Below are 17,420 nucleotides of genomic sequence, written 5' to 3' on the forward strand. Positions count from 1 at the left end.
AGCGTGATTCCGTAAAGATGGCAGCCTTGCAAACCCTATTGGGCAGGTCTAATCTGTCTGTTGGGGTTGCTGTGAGCCAGAATCAACTTGATGATAATGGGTTTGGTTTGGTTTTTGGTATAGTCATGCTTGGCTAAAGACGTTGAGAACTCTCTCACTTGCTCAATGTTTTGTGCTTAACTCTTGCACTATCTCCTCAAATATTTGATTTTGATGGAATTGGTTTCTTCCCTGAGGTGTGTGTGGGATGGGCGGGGTCCCCTTCCATTGAAACACAATGAAAATAAATTTCTTAATAGATGTTTTATGTAATTAAAAAAAATAACCAGGTTTTAGTGATAATTTTAAGGTCGTTCTGAAGAATAAATTTTTTAAAGCTGTTTACTTGAATGTATTTACTTACTCTGTACCAGGTACTAGACTAGGTGTTTCCCACCTGTTATCTCAAATCCAAGACCAAACAACCGTGCAGGATAGTATTGTTATACCCATGTTACAGATAAGGAGCAGAATTCGAAACACATCTGGCCAAAATCAGTGCTGTCTTTTCATGTACAAAGACTGGGTAAAAAACTGTGGATTTTATAAAATGAAAGTATATTCTTTGATTCTGTAATTATTAACTGATAATCACAACTAACTCTCCTCCCTCCTCCCCACCCCCATTCATTATTGCCTGGGTTGTGGCAGCACGTTTCAAAGAGCTAGTGTAATGTGGAAAGGTTTTCTCCAACCTAGCCAGTTGATTTGCTTGCTTTTTCATCGCACCTGCTTGACCTGTCTACAGCCTCTAACTTCACTATTATTAGACCTACCTATCAGTAATTCACTCCATCTTCCATCCTCCCATCAGCCTTGTCTTCTGAATGGGTCACAAAGCCAAAAAACCAAACCCATTGCTGTTGAGTCTGACTCATAATGACCCTACAGGACAGAGTAGAACTGCCCCAGAGAGTTTCCAAGGAGCACCTGGTAGATTCAAACTGTTGACCTCTTGGTTAGCAGCTGTAGCACTTAACCACTATGCCAGCAGTGTTTCCGAATGGGTCACAACCTACCATTTTTGCTTTCATCCTTTTTAGCTTACAAAATACCATCCTTTCACCAAGTTGTTATTTTCTGGAAAACTTGTTTAGGCCTGTCCATAACACAAATGGAAACCCTAATGGCGTAGTGGTTAAGTGCTACTACTGCCGACCGAAAGGTCAGCAGTTCAAATCCACCAGGCTCCTTGGAAACTATGGGGCAGTTCTACTCCATCCTGTAGGGTCACTGCGAGTCAGAACAGAATCAACAGCAGTGGGTTTGGTTTTTTTTTAATGACACAAATGATTTTTTATATGATTGTTAGTTTTCACCACTGTTAATTGTTCCTTGACAGAAACACATCCTAAAATAAATATTAACTAATATTTTAAAATGCTTGTATAAATTGGAAACCCTGGTGGCATAGTGGTTAAGTGCCACAGCTGCTAACCAAAGGGCCGGCAGTTCAAATCCGCCAGGCACTCCTTGGAAACCGTGGGGCAGTTCTGCTCTGTCCTATAGGGTCACTATGAGTCAGAATCGACTTGATGGTAATGGGTTTGGTTTGATTTCCCCTTGTTCTGTTCGAACGACTGCCTCTTGGTCTATGTACAGGTTCCTCATGAGCACAATTAAGTGTTCTGGAATTCCCATTCTTCACAGTGTTGCCCATAATTTGTTGTGATCTACACAGTCAAATACCTCTGCATAGTCAATAAGACACAGATAAACACCCTTCTGGTATTCTCTGCTTTCAGCCAAGATCCATGTCACATCAGCAATGATAGCCCTGGTTCCATGTCCTCTTCTGAATCCAGCTTGAATTTCTGGCAGTTCCCTGCAACTGTTTTTGAATTATCTTCAGCAGAATTTTACTTGTGTGTGATAGTAATGATATTGTCAATAATTTCTGCATTCTGTCGGTTACCTTTCTTTGGAATGGGTACAAATATGGATCTCTTCCAGGCAGCTGACCAGGTAGCTATCTTCCAGATTTATTGGCATAGACAAGTGAGCCTGTCTGTATTACATCTGTTTGTTGAAACATCTCAATTGGTATTCCATCAATTCCTGGAGCCTTGTTTTTCTCCAGTGCCTTTAGTGCAGCTTGAACTTCTTCCTTCAATACCATCGATTCCCAATCATATGCTACCCCTGAAATGGTTGAACATCGACCACTTCTTTTTGGTACAGTCACTTAGTGTATTCCTTCCATCTTTTCATGCTTCCTACATCGTTCAATTTTTTGCCCGTAGATACTTTCGGTATTGCAACTCGAAGCTTGAATTTTTTCTTCAATTCTTTCAGCTTGAGAAACGCCGAGCATTTCTTCTGTTTTGGTTTCCTAACCCCAGGCCTTTGCACACTTCATTATAAATACTTTACTTTGCCTTCTCGAGCCGCCCTTTGAAATCTTTTGTTCGGCTCTTTTACTTCACCATTTCTTCCTTTTGATTTAGCTACTCTGCGTTCAAGAGCAGGTTTCAGAATCCCTTTTGACATCCGTTTTGGTCTGTCTTTCCTATCTTTTTAATGATCTTTTGCTTTCTTAATGTATGATGTCCTTGATGTCATACCACAGCTCATCTGGCCTTCAGTCATTAGTGTTCGTTGTGTCACATCTTCTTGAGATGGTCTCTAAATTCAGGTGGGATATACTGAAGGTTGTACTTTGGCTTTTGTGGATTTGTTCTAATTTTCCTCATCTTCAGCTTGAACTTGCGTATGGGCAATTGATGGTCTTTTCTGCTGTTGGCTCCTGGCCTTGTTCTGACTGATGACATTGAGCTTCTCCATCTTCTCCTTCCACAGGTGTAGTTGGTTTGATTCCTGTGTATTCTAACTGGCAAAGTCCATGTGTATAAACCAAAAAAAAAAACCATTCCCTTGAAGTTGATTCCAACTCATAGTGACCCTATAGGACAGAGTAGAACTGCCCCATAGAATTTCCAAGTGGATTTGAACTGTCGACTTTTTGGTTAGCAGCTGATCTCTTAACCACTACACCACCAGGGCTCCATGTGTATAGTCACCATTTATGTTGGAAAAAGGTATTTCCAATGAATAGGTCATTGATCCTGCACAATTCTATCATGCTATCTCCAGTGCCTTTTATCACCGAGGCCTTATTTTCTAGGTACTGATCCTTTTTTTCCAACTTTCGCATTTCAGTCACCAGTAACAGTGCATCTTCACTGTCAAGTACTACCTCTTCACAGAAGACCTCCCCATCCCATCACTTTTAGTTTTTTCAAAGCACTTACCTCAGTCTGGTATCTTATTCATTTGCTGGCTTATTGTTTATTTCCTTCCCTAGAATGTACACTGTGTGAGATCAGTTACTCCGGTACCTAGAACATTGCTTTGAATGATTTATTCCAAGATACAACATTGCTACTTACAAATAAAACTATTAGTGTTTTAATACTTACTTAGAATGAAGGAATCGTGAAGAAATCGAAATCCTAAGTATTTGTGAAGTTCACATTAAAGCGCCAAACTGTTGGAATATGTCTTGAAAGTGATAAGGGAATCCCCAGTAAGAAGAGGTCTAAAGATTAGAAATAAGATGTTTTGGGAAAGGTTAGAATAATTATCTTGGTCAGGAAGTTATCTTGTTAATAGAAAAAAGACTAGTTACTTAATGAGTTTGAAGTATGTGAAAGTATTTACAAGGAAAGTAGTGATTCATAATCTCCATTGATAAGATAAAAGGAATTAGTAGGAGACTGTAGGTGCTGAGATTTAAGATAAGAACAAACTAGGCTAGAGGCCTAAATGGAGATCTTCAAAAATGGGTTAGGGACAGTCTTATCTGGGAATGTGTACGCAGACCAAAAACCAAAAATAAAACGAGTTGCATTTGAATGGATTCCAACTCACAGCCTCTTTAGGTTCCTAGTGCTCTATGATTCTCAGTGCAGATTGCAGGAGAAATATTTCACTTAGATAGCAGATGTTTTTCTTGGTTGGTTTTTCCTTGCTGCTCATGGCTATTCCATACATTTTAAAATCAATTCCATGTGTCTTTTAAGCACTTCTGTCTGGAGCACCGGAGCACACTGATTCCTATCATCTTCCAGTACCTGCATGCCAAACGTGGCTTATTTGGTTGGATGGGCATCATTGGATTTGGTGTCACTGAATTTGAGACGGTGTCATTGGATTTAAGGGGACAGGAATCTGAAGTGCTGCCAAAGTTGCATAGTCAATATAGTTGGTTATAGATTGCCACTTCATGTAGTTTATAGAATTTTGTTCACATAGCACCAAAAATTTGGTGTCTGCTTTTTTAACACAGAAACTGTTTCTATTTATAATTAATCTTCAGAATGCGCTATACGCATACATGCAGCACACTAATTTCCTGTAGTTAGAGGACGCTCTTTTGGAGAAGTAAAATGTCCAGGGAATCTCTCTGAAGCCTTGGTTTACTGTCCTGTTAAAATTGTGAGAAACACTAAGCTTTCCTGCTGTATCTAGAGACTCAAAAGTTAGGCCTATTCTTAAATGATATTATATTAGCCATGCAAAGTCATCTTTTATTTCTGTGCTGGATTCTCCTAGCCATAAAGTAAGAATTGTTGTTCTGTTGGGAAAACTAATCCATGTGTAAGAAACCTTCAGTGTAAAAATTATTTATATTGTAAAAGCAACTCTTCACAGACATCACCTTTACCAAGCAGCGTTTTAATTTGACACCTTCAGCCTGTACCTAAACAAGCAACTTAAAGTACCATATAAAAATTTTTTTGTGTTTTCCCTCTGTTGTCAGGGACCTTATCCTCTATCATACAGTGCCTTTTGTGTAAAGCCTCATGTGAGATATTTTGAAGTGTGACTCTAAAAGAAGTTGAAAGCTGCTTTTTGATAGAATTTTTACCACTGTCTTTGATTGGCTGTCAGGAAGCTCAGGAGCCAAATTTGAAATTCATAAGTTTAACATCCATCCTAACCTGGATACTTGTATTTCTTTTTTAATGTAATATTTCTGGGACAGGTACCCTATTTCTATCATTGTTACATATGTTCATGTGATAAGGTACCGCAAGTCTTTGTAAAAAAAAGGTTGGGTATAGTTTGCCTGTAGGACAAGTTTTGAAACTCAGAACTTTAGACTCCTGATATGTAACAAGTATTGAGGAGTAAATTTCTTCCACTGATCCTCATTTTTATGTTTATTTTAAAATCTTGTATTATAACCATATCTGATTAAGAACCAGGGAACACAGGAAATCATTGTTTGGAAATGCAATCCAAAATTCAATTCTGAAAGCTAGTTTGTGCCTTTAATAGCCTCAGAGTATAATGTGTATATTTGGAATCTAGTTTAAAAAGTGAACAGAAATTTACTGGTGCCAGGCCTTGTAAATATAGTTCCCTAAACCATCACTTAGAGGCATATCCTGGTCCCTTACTTAAAGACATCCTGGTCCCAAATTTGTAAATTGCTTTTGCTGAGCTCACAGTTTATATTTTTAGACTTTAGGTCAGGAAGTAAAACCATCTGAAATTCAGGAACTCCATTGTGATTCACATATGTCTTCTCAAAGTATAAGTACAAATGCTGAGTAGTGTGTGTTTCTGGAGCCTTTAAATTTGGAGTTTTATGAAATTTTTTTATTTGACCTTGATCAACTAATTTGCCCTGTAATAAGTCTTAAGACAGAGTGTTGAACCAGTGTTCTCAAGATTCTTTTTATCTCTAGGTTTTAATATTCAATTGTAGGATTGTACTGCAGTGGTTTTGGGTACTGCTACTGTAGAGTTGTACTATTAATGATATAAAAAAATATAAAAATCTGATTTTATCTCTAGTTCTAGGTTTTTGTATTTGATCTCATGATGTGGACCAGGGAAATCATTTTAACATTTCTGTGCCTTTTCTTACAACCCATAAAATAGAATTAATAATACTTGTTTCTTGTGCAACACTAATTAATGAAAATATATATAAAACCCTTTTTTAAAAAAGTTGTATTTTATAGAATTATTTGTGAGTTGATTGTTGGGTACTTACATTTACTTCCATGGAATTAATGTTACAAGTAGTGGTTACATTTTGGTTTGGAGCCTGTAAATGCCTATTTGACACATGGTGTAAGTGGGAATAGTGCCTCTGCATAAAAATAGTAGATCATTTTCAATACTAGTAGTAAAAGAGTAAAAATTCAGTGAAATTTTGATTGCCTTGTACCATTTTATTTCCTGGCTGCTGAGCCAGTACACACCCATTACTGTCGAGTTGATTCCGACTCAAAGCGACCCTATAATAGGACAGAGTAGAACTGCCCCACGGGGTTTCCAAGGAGTGCCTGGTGGATTTGAACTGCCGACCTTTTGGTTAGCAGCCATAGCACTTACCCATTATGCCACCAGGGTTTCCAGAGGTATGCTGGAATGGATATATTAGGTAAGGCTGGCAGACCCATCAGAGGATTATGTCCCATGAGGGCCCAGAGAACACACCATTTCACCAAGGTCATTATGAAACACTAGTGAGATAGGCACCAGCATGACTAACAAGTTTGGTGGTGGTAGCTCTCCTTCCAGGCTGGGCATGGAAGTAGGAGAAGCAGCCACAGAGTAGGGCTCATTAACATCCATGGGAACAGTGGAGCCCTGAAGAAGTGATAGAGGCCAGATGGTGGTGCTTAAGTGCCAGAAGGCCACAATTACCATAATAACTGGCAAGGTCATTCTTGCAGCTAAAGGGACTTGACCCACAGGGAGTTGTGGAGATGGCTAATAGAGCATGGTCTCCCTAGGGGAAAATAGATGGGCAGTCAACAGGGGTGCTGATTAACATCTGTTACAATTGATAACAAGCAAGAATGGAGGAAAAGGAAGCTGAGGGCAGTCACGGCAGTAAAAAGCCCTGATCCCTTGCCGAGTTCCCACACCTGAGACTATTTTGAGATCCAGTACCCATTTACTGAATATGTTGCTGGCTCCCTAAGAGGAAGGACCCTACAACCACATGGCAAATACATACTGTGACAGTTCCCCCAGCGGACTCCCTGGGCATCTATTTGGGTGACTGTACACTAGGGAAGGAGGTATAACCAGGCATTTTGAGTTGATGTTGATATGGGAGATGCAAAACACCATCATGGTGCCCCTGTTAGAATGGCGGCCTCCCAGGGTCAGGTAATAAATGGGGTCCTGGCTAAAGTTTGGCTCACAATGGACCCACTGGGTCCACTAACCCACCAAGTGGTTATTTCCCAATGGTTATTTCTTGAAGTGCATAATTGGTGTTTATACTTGAGAGCTGGAGTAATGGTCACATTGGGTCCCTGGTCTATAGAGTAAGTAAGAGCTATTGTAGTGGGTAGGGCTAAATGGAAACTGCCAAAACTACCCCCCTGCGCGCGCGCGCACGCACGCACGCACGCACGCACACACACACACCCGCCAAAGTACTAAGAAACAATATTCCAGTCCTTTCTGTTTGATTTGCCAGTGTGGTTCCTAAAGATCCTAGAGAGTGACTACAGACTAATGCTGACTTAACCAAGTAAAAACTTTGGTCACAGCTGCTGTGCTGGACTCACTGGAGATAAACAAGCCCTGAGGTGTATGGGGAAACCCTGGTGGTGTAGTGGTTAAGTGTTAGGGCTGTCAACCAAGAGGTCAGCAGTTTGAATCCACCAGGTGCTCCTTGCAAACTGTATGGGGCAGTTCTTCTCTGTCCTATAGAGTCATTATGAGTTGGGATCGACTAGACAGCAACAGGTTTGGGTTTTTTTGGTAAGGTATGTGGTGGAGCCCCAGTGACAGTGATTAAGAGCTCAGCTGCTAACCAAAACGTCAGCAGTTCAAATCTACCAGCTGCTCCTTGGAAGCCCTGTGGAGCAGTTCTCCTCTGTCCTGTGTGGTCGCTATGGGTCAGAATTAACTTGATGGCAATGGGTTTGGGTTTTTTTGCGTAAGGCACACGGTATGTGGACATTTATTTGATGAATGCATTTTTTTTTTCCATTCCAATTGGAAAAGAGAATCAGAAATGGTTTGCATTCATGTAGAAAAGGCAGTATCTGGAGTTAGTTTTGGCCTCAGGGCTACGTTAACTCTCCCACCCTCAGTCATACATAAACTAAAGGAATCTGGATTGCCTTGATATCCCTCAGAACACCACACTGATTAATTTTATTGACGACATTACGCTGATTGAACGGGCGAGCCAGAGGTAGCTAGTATGCCGAAGCCTTGGTAAGATACATGTGCTTCAAATGGTAGAGATAAAAACCATATGAAGATTCAAGGACCAGCCACTTCAGGAAAGTTTTTAGGGATCTCGCAGTGGGGGAATTGCCACAATATCCCCCTTTAAATTAACAGTCACATTGCTGCATCTTGTATCCCCCACTGCAAAGAAGGAAGTATAGCACTTGGTAGGCCTCTTTTGGATCTGAAGCAACACATCCTACAATTAGGAATATAACCAGTGACGTGGAAGTCTGACAGTTTTGAACGGGGCCAGAGCCAGGAGTGGGCTCTGCAGGAGGTCCAGGCTTTAGTGCAAGCAATCCTGACACGTGGACTGAATGATCCAGCAGACCCTAGGATGTTGTCAGCGGTGGGAAAAGATCCAAGAGGGGGCTTAGGGCAAATCCAGTGAGAGAATCACAACACAGACATCTGGGATTCTGGACCAAGACCATGCCATCTACAGCAAAGAGTTATATGCCCATTTAGAACCAGCTCTTGGCACGTCACTGGGCTCTATAGAGACCTGACCAGTGAACCCTTAAAAACCTGCGCTTCCTCCCAGCCTTCATCTGAGTGAGTGGCTGATTTTCTAACTCAAGCATCCATCAGTATTTTAGCTGACATTCTACAGAAAGGAAGTATTTTCTTTTGTCTCTCCTTTATTCATTATACCAGAATGGACTCGGATCTTTAATCAACAGATTACTATTATTATTTGCTTTGATCCTCTAATTGCCCCAGATTTGGTCAGTGGAAGCCCCAGGATGAGCCCTGTATCCTTTTCTCATGTCTCCATCATTCTTTGAGTCCTTACTTTTTGGTACAACAAGATGTCCAGGTTCACCTTGTACTTTCCCTGCCCCAACCCTGGAATCAGCCATTTCTCCAAGGAGCCCTGCTTTCCTTTTCATGGAGAATAGTATTCGGAAAACAAAATCTGAGTGCTAGGTTTGCGCATCATGACTGGTGTAATTGGTGTGTCATTGCTTCCAGCCCCTCTCAGCAGACAGGTAAATACATAAGTATATTATTTTTCTTTGTATCTACTAAAAACCATGAGTTTGTACTAATATATTCAATTCCAGCATAACACTACATTCTAGTCTTCCTTTTGTCCATATTTCTAACTCCCCCAACAGAAATCTGGCAGTCATTATTTTCAATATATTTACTCATTTGCTCAAGCCTAGAATACACAGAAGGTATGTTTTAAAATTGCTAACTCATGCCACTGTGAAAAGAAAACTTACTAGCTTGATTTTTAGGTGACCTCTTTGTTTTTAATCCATCTCTTGATTTGGCAGCTAAAAATGCCATCTTTTAAGTAAGGTTAATAAATTCAAACTTAAGCCCCAAATAAGTGTTATCTAAGCAATAGGACCTGGATGGCTCAGGGGATCAGTAAAGGGTTCTAAAGCTTCAACAGTCTTCAGGTCACTGGCTTTAATCCTCAAGCCTGCTGTAACTAAAAATTGTTGACACAGAATTGCTTGTGTTGGGTAATAGTAGCTGATCATGGCTTTATCTTCCAGATCTTAGTGATTATAATCATGTTACTTAAAATTGTCATCTCAGCAAAAGGAAAGGGCAGATTTGCCCCCCAATGGTGCTGTTTAATCTTTTTAAAAGCAAACTACATAAGTCATTTCTGCCCAGGCATAGTACTTAAAGCACAATTTCTCAATTGTATCTTTTATAGCCTTGCATTATGATCATTCATTTTTAAAAATCATATCACGTTTTACAAACTACTAATATTTTTCAACAAATATTTAAGAAATGATTCAAGGTACTGTGAAAGGCAGCACATTTAGTCTGGAAGGCTAGCTATTTCTCTCTGCACCAAAACCTAACTGATTTTTAGGAGAGGGAGCATAAATTTAGGGTTTAGGATTTTGTGTAAATGTGCTGTCAACATCAAGTCCCAAGAGTGAAGGTCAAGTGTGTCTTAATAAGGCTTTCTTTCCTCCTTTAGTACTTTGTGTAGTTCTGCTAAATATTAAGCAATTACAATTTACTGTCTTAGCATTAAATGGTAAGCAGCCCGCAGATGAATAAATCCTTTTTTCTATTGATAGGATCTTTGAGAAAGAATTAGATTATGGTTTTTAGGGTCAGTATTTAGTGGTGTTTAATACACTGAAAAAAAAAAAAAAAAATTTTTTTTTTTTTAATACACTGACTTGTCCCTTTAAAGTGAGAGGCCAATTTAAATTTGATTACTCTTATCAGTTTAACGCCAGGACATTAACTTGCCTATTTTACTTGGAATTTTGTTTCTAGGTGTACTGTTAGCTGTGTTGTACTAAAAACAAGTTTTGTTTTGAGTTCTTAAAATGTCTGACCTCTTTTCTGTGAACTTGGATATAACTAGGGAAATGTTAAGGAAAAGAAGGAGGAGTACATTTAATCTTTGAAAATCACACTGACCTAATTCATAAGGCCATGTAGTTATCAGGCTGACCTACCTTGATATTATCTTGTCTAAATAGTCTTAAATTAAAGCATCTGTAGTTAAATAATTAAACACAAAAATATATAAATTTATTATTAGTAAGGGCACCTGTCAGTTTACTTGTAGTTCATCTCTGTCAAAGTAGGTTGAATCAGTTTTACAAGGAAACCATTGCTGGGTATACTGCTTAAGTTAAGACAGTCCATTTGGGATTTCTTCAAAGTAAGTAAGTTCATTTTTCAGCCAAGTGTCATTAAATGTCTACGGTAGGCAGTTTCTAAGGCTCCCAGTGAAAACCTGGTTTTCATGCCCTTGTGTAATTCCCTCTCCTAGAGATTGGGCTGGACCTAATGACTTACTTCTGGTGAAGAGAATGTGGCAAAAAATGATGGGACATCACTCCAAGATTAGGTTATAGAACAAGTGTAGCTTCTGTCTTGCGTGTCCTCTTGTTCTCCACTTGCCTGCTTCAGTGGAAACCAATTACCATCCTGTGCGCTGCCCCGTGGAGAGGCAGAGAATGGATCAAGGCCTCTGGCCAACAGCCAGTGAGGGACCGAATCTGCCAACAGCCATGTGATTGAGCTGGGAAGCCAGTTCCCCCGGGCAAGCCTTGAGATACCTGCAGCCCCAGCTGACACCTTGGTTGGAGCCTTATGAGAGACCCAGAGCCAGAGGACCCAGCTAAGCCACACCCAGATTCCTGATCTACAGAAAGTGCGAGATAATAAATGCTGGCTGTTTTAATCTGATCAATTTTGAGGTGATTTATTACTCAGCAATAGAGAACAAATACAGTGCCTTATAGAAAAATCACAGAAGACCATCAGACCTGTGTTTTCTTGATATAGCTTTAAACTAACATTTCCAGATAGTTGATTTAGCACAGTGGCTTTCAACTCTGGCTGCACGTAAGAATCACCTGGGGAGCTTAAAAAATGCCAGTGTCTGGGCTCCACCCCCAGAAATTTAAATTTAATTGGTTTGGAGTAGGGCCTCAGGCCCCAGTATTTTTAAAAGCACATCCAATGGGTGGGTGGAGAATCGCTGATTTAGCTTAAATCAATTAGTTAAGCACCTGATTGCCAAGTGTAGGAGCTATAACCTTGCTAGGATGTGGAGCTCACCTTCATCCATAGGTTAGAAGGGACAAGCTGTAAAAAAAAAATATATATATATATGACATCTATGTGGCAAATGCTCTGTTAAGAGTTACATACAAGTAAGAAGCACAGAAGAGGAAACACCTAACTCCACCCGATAAAGCCAGAAAAGGCCTGACAGTGAAAGTTTAGTTTAGGCCAAGTGTTAAACTAAGTGTAAAAGCTGGTCAGCAAGAACGTGAGGGAATAAACATCCCAGGCAAAGAAAAAACAAGAGCAAGGCACAAGTTGTTAAAGGTTAGCAGGGAAATGAAAAGTGCATATTTGAGTACTGGGGCAGGGAAGCCCAGGAGCAGAGGGAGGAGTGTTGAGAGAACACAAAATAAGGTGTACAGAGACCAGTTAGGAAGCTGGGGCAGTCTCCAGGTGTAAAAAATGGGGCCATGACCTGCAGTAGTGGCAGGGGGATGAGGAGAGGGGCGGATTAATGTGCCCTTCGGGGTATATAATGGGCAGGACTTGGAGGCTGGCTTTGAGTTGCAAAGGGCAGAGGCAATGGTGACTCCAAGTTCTGGCTTGGTGATTGTGTGGGCAGTGGACTGTCGAGTTGGCAGCAAATACCAGGGATGCAGGAGCAGAAGATGGAGGGAAATGAACAGGTCAGTTTCAGACATACTAAGCTTGAAGCCTCAGAATAAACAACTGACTGCGGTTGGCACTTGAAATGAAAACCAAATTGCCATGTCACTTGCCAAAAGGGAACATCTTTGTGGATGGTTCTGTATATTTGAAAATAATCAAGAGCATAGCTTCGGTTTTGCCTGTTTGTTTTGATGGTTTGCCGTCCGCTTTGAATAAGACTGGGAGGATCTTGGGAATTAGCTGTATTGACTTTCAGAAAGCACTCTATTTCACTAAACCAAAGAAACCTTTAATATAGAACCACATAGGCCACTTTTCACCATTTTTGTCTGCTGGCTACAGCTCACTGGCAACAATCTTCTCCTTCCACACCTTTGCCCAGCTGGTTTGCCCAACTGTTAGTAGGATTTTGAGCTGACATCAGATTACATCGTGTCATGAGGTGGGAAGGGTTTGAGTCGCGGCGTCCACATATCCTCATTATGATCCGGTCGTTGTTCTAATTCCAAAGGAGCAACACATTCAGCTCTGTGCTTCTGTCTTTGTAAAAAAAAAAAAAAAAGGCATGTTAATTAACCCTGTGTATATCAGAGCAGAGTTACACATTCTTACCGTAAAGTCCCTGACATTGTAATGTCTGCTTTTGAATTAATCTACTCATCTGGTTTTAAGTGGTAGTTTCCCTTTTTTTCCCCCTCTCTTTTTAAGGAGGAAAGATACCTAGTATTCTCATTATTAAATGCTATTGATAAACTGACACAAACTTTTGAAGCTATTTTCTTCTCTAGTCCGAACATCTCGTATGGCTCCACAGGAGGTGGAGAAGCCACAGAGAAATACGGTCGAATCTTATTGTTAAAGGAAAGATTGTGAGTTCGTCATCAAGCCTGCCTTCAGGCTGGTGTAAAATAATGCTGATTTCCGCAAAACTTGTATCTCTTAAGTAAATCAAACCTGTAATTAAACTTGGCTGCCTCTAAGTCGCTTTGATTCCTCTCAACAAGAACATTAATGAACTTAGTATCTCCACAGGTTTATTCATGTGTAAGGGCCCTATACCTTATTCCTCATTCCAGAAGCTGCCCCTGTTCCATCTGATAAAGTGGAAAACTAGAATCAGTCATACAAATCCAGGTTATTGTAGGCAGTGTTCTTTTCTAAGTCTGTTTGATTTTAGAATGGCAAACAATATAAAGTCTCTAGGACTTGGATTAGAAAAAAATTCCATATACTAGTAATTCTTGTCATGAAGAAACATTAAGAAATTCAGTTTATTTACACCTTTATTCTTATTTTATTCTCCTTGTGACAATGATAAATAATTCAACTATATTGTACTTATGCTTCTAGATTTTAATTTACTTCCATGGATTTACAGTTGTGGGAATATTCCAGGACAAGTACACCTTCCCTAGATTTCCCAAAATGACAAGACCAAGATATATAGGAATATATATAGGTATATAGGAAGTATGCTAAAATTGACATGAACTTAATTTGTGAGAAATTTTAAAGATAAAAGTATAAAGGAATATAAACCAGCTGTCCCCAAACTTGCCTGTACGTTACAATTACTTGGGATCTCTTTAAAATTCCAAAGCCCAGGCCACACCCCCAGACCAATTAAATCACAATTTCTGGGGGTAGAACACAGGCATCAGAAGTGTGTTTTAACTCCCCAGGTTATTACAATGCGCAGACACGCTTGGGAACTGCTGCTACTTCATGATTATGGCTTTTTCTAGACTACTTGCACTGCCCTTGTGGGAGATTCTCTTGTCCAGCTTCTCCATCCGCTTTGTCAATCTGATTAGTAGAAAACTCTGGGGCTGTCAGGCTAAGCAGGCCACTGAATCAAAGAGAAAGGCAACAATTAACTAATCAAAGACCACAGATGTATATAAAATAGTTGGTAGCAAATTTTTTTTAATTGTTACTTGTAATTCTCCCCCCACCCCATAGCAAAAGTTTTGTGTCTAAGATTTTCTAATCCATTTCCAGACACTGAGAGCTTCTCATACCCTTAGTTTTATGAAATTCTGGCCTGCCAGGGTGACATTTTTTTCATGCTTTTGATGATTGTTTTAGAAATCCTTCTTTGAGTTAAGTACAACTTTAAAATACCTAACTCAGTGGGGGGGATGCATTGAGTGAGGATTGTCCAAGTGCCTTGTTGAAAAGAAACACTTTGATACAAAGATAAGTATTTACAATTTTATTTTCTGTGCATACACAAGCACATTACTCCTTTATATAAGCAATCACTGGCTGTCTAAAAGCTGGAAAAAGCTTGATTTTAAATGTAATAACAATTGTTTACTGATAGATGATGAATTTACATGGTTGACACCATTTATCAGAACATATAACCAGTATGCTGGCTTATAAAGTTTTACGGCTAATAGTGTAACCTGATAAATGATTTTGCCTTATGCCTGTATGTGTCTTGAACAAAATAAAGAAAATTGCAGTTGAATTTGCTGGATGGTTGAAATTATCTGGGTAGGCATAATTTTGACTTTAATGAATTAACAAGTAAGGGTCTTACTTTAAATATTTAATTACTTTAAAACCGTATTTGATTTGGAAACCATTTATATTTAATTTCTGGTATTGTGTTCAATTGAAATTGTCTGTAGTATCCTGTGCCAGTTCTAGATCCTGTCCCTGCTTTGGATATTGCATGCCCTTCGGTCACTGACTCCTGCCGAAGTGTGGAGAAAGGATATAGCTGTCAGTTTCTAATTTCTCATCATCTTTTTCAGGGAATACCTTCAGAAAAAAAGTTTAGTTAGAAAATACATGAGTTTTTTTTACTCAGGTTTTATCCTGTAAGTAATTATTTGCAGGGGTATGGGGAATAGAAACAAATCAGAATGCATTTTTATCTCATTAAAAAAAAAAAAAAAAGCCTGAGAAGTAGAAGTTACTTACTAAAATCACTTTTTTTCATTTGAAAATTTGGAATGACTCATTATTAAGGAAACAGGTGGTTTTGGAAGACAGCTGTGGTGCCCTGAAAGAACACTAGACATGGAATCAGAAAGCCAGTTGATTTGTAAGATGGTATTTTTATCCCTCCTCTGTCAAAATGCTTTTTTTATATAGGAAGTTTACATTTTGTCCTGGAATACATATATTTCTCCATAGGAAGAGGTACGTACTGTATGCCAGTTTTTCATTTCATTATAATTGGGGGCAACTATAATCTAAACAGTAATTAATTGCAACAAAATTTGGCTTTGAAATAAGCCTTGGAGTTTATATTTGAATGTGAGTGATGTTTAGGGAACTATCACCCTATTTATAACAGTGATGTTGAGGAACAGTAATCAGGCATGGTCTGTTTTATTCAGTGGCTGGTTTTTTGAAAGTAGATTGCCAGGCCTTTCCTTTGAGTTGCTTTGGGTGGCCTCAAACCTCTTAACTTTTTGTTTAACAGCCAAGTGAGTTAATCATTTTGCCAGGATAAAGAGAGGCAAATAATTATTTTGCCTTTAAAGGCATTAATTCTGGATGTTAACATAAGTAGACACAGGTGATTTTAAGTAGTTGTCTTAGGCTGGGTTCTCTAGAGAAGCAAAATCAGTAAAGCATATAAATATAGAGAGAGATTTATATCAAGGAAATGACTCACAGTTGTAGAGGCTGAAATGTCCCAAGTCTGTGGGTCAGGCTTCTCTTTATGCACATAACCACAAAAAAAAAGAAAAAAGTGCTGTCACATAACCACAGGGGCTGGCAAACCCAGGATCAGCAGGTTGAAGAGTAGGGCTCTTGTTTACAGGCTGTGAAGATTGGTGAATACCAAAGTTCGGCAGGCAAGACCACAGGTAAACTGCTAGCTCAAGTCCTAAGAGCCAGAAATCAGATGAACAGGAGCCAGCTACAGGATCCAGAACAAGCAAAAACTCATAAGCCTTGCCAGAACATCCACTTATATTCGATGCAGGCCACACACCCAAGGAAACTCCCTTTCAACTGATTGACTACGCACAGATCCCATCATGGAGGTGATCACATACTATCACATCTCATCATGGAAGTGATTGTACCATCATACAACTATCAAATCACTGAGCACCATGGCCCAGCCAAGATGACACACAACGTTAACCATTACAGTAGTGTTATTATTTACCAAGCTTCAGATCAAGATTTGCCTGAAGTAAGCTTTGTTAAGGCTTATCTTTAGATGATCAACAGTGAACTGCATTGCCCTCTACATTGTTTCCACCAGGACACTACTTGCTGGTAGTGATTTTGAAAAATAAAATTTAACTTTCTAATAAGAGCAAAGATCAGATTCAGCTACTCTTAAGTGTTAAATTGATTTTGACCTACCCAGGAGCTATAGGATAAGTGTGATCACAGAGGGGAAAAGTTGCTGTACAGATTTTCTGTGCCCCTTTTAGGAAATCCGTTCTGCAACATAGAGGTGGGCATTTGGTCAACCCAGTTTCTTTCTTGTGTGGTATGTCAGAGTTTGATACTGCCATTCTGTTAACCAAGATTTGTACTGGGATAATTGCTGAAAGAGGCTTTAAGGATGTAAAATCAACAGTACACAGATGTTGTTATAAGTTTCATCCAGGGCAGATAAAGGGAGATAATTTGGAGACACAATAACCTAGTACCCAACTAATTCAGGAGGATGGAGAAAAATAGGTTGATGAAGGCTTAACTCAAGTCAGATAAATTATATAAGTGGACACAGCTGGGTTGGTTCGGTTTTGTTTTCCTCCCAAAGAAGCAGGCTTTTTCTAAGATTAGAATCAACAATACTGGTGGAAGCAGGAAACTTAGGGACTGGCCATTGGTTGTAAGATCAAAGTAGATGTGCTTCTTTGTAGCAGCTGTAAGTACAGGAAAATGCCCATTTTTCTCAAGTACTGTTTCTGCATAGTTGTATCAATAGACAAAGGAGAGAATAAGAATGTATACATACAGTTCCACTGTCAGCCAAAAAGCCATGTCTT

This window comes from Elephas maximus, chromosome 2, assembly GCF_024166365.1.
Source record: "Elephas maximus indicus isolate mEleMax1 chromosome 2, mEleMax1 primary haplotype, whole genome shotgun sequence".
NCBI classification, from domain to species: domain Eukaryota; kingdom Metazoa; phylum Chordata; class Mammalia; order Proboscidea; family Elephantidae; genus Elephas; species Elephas maximus.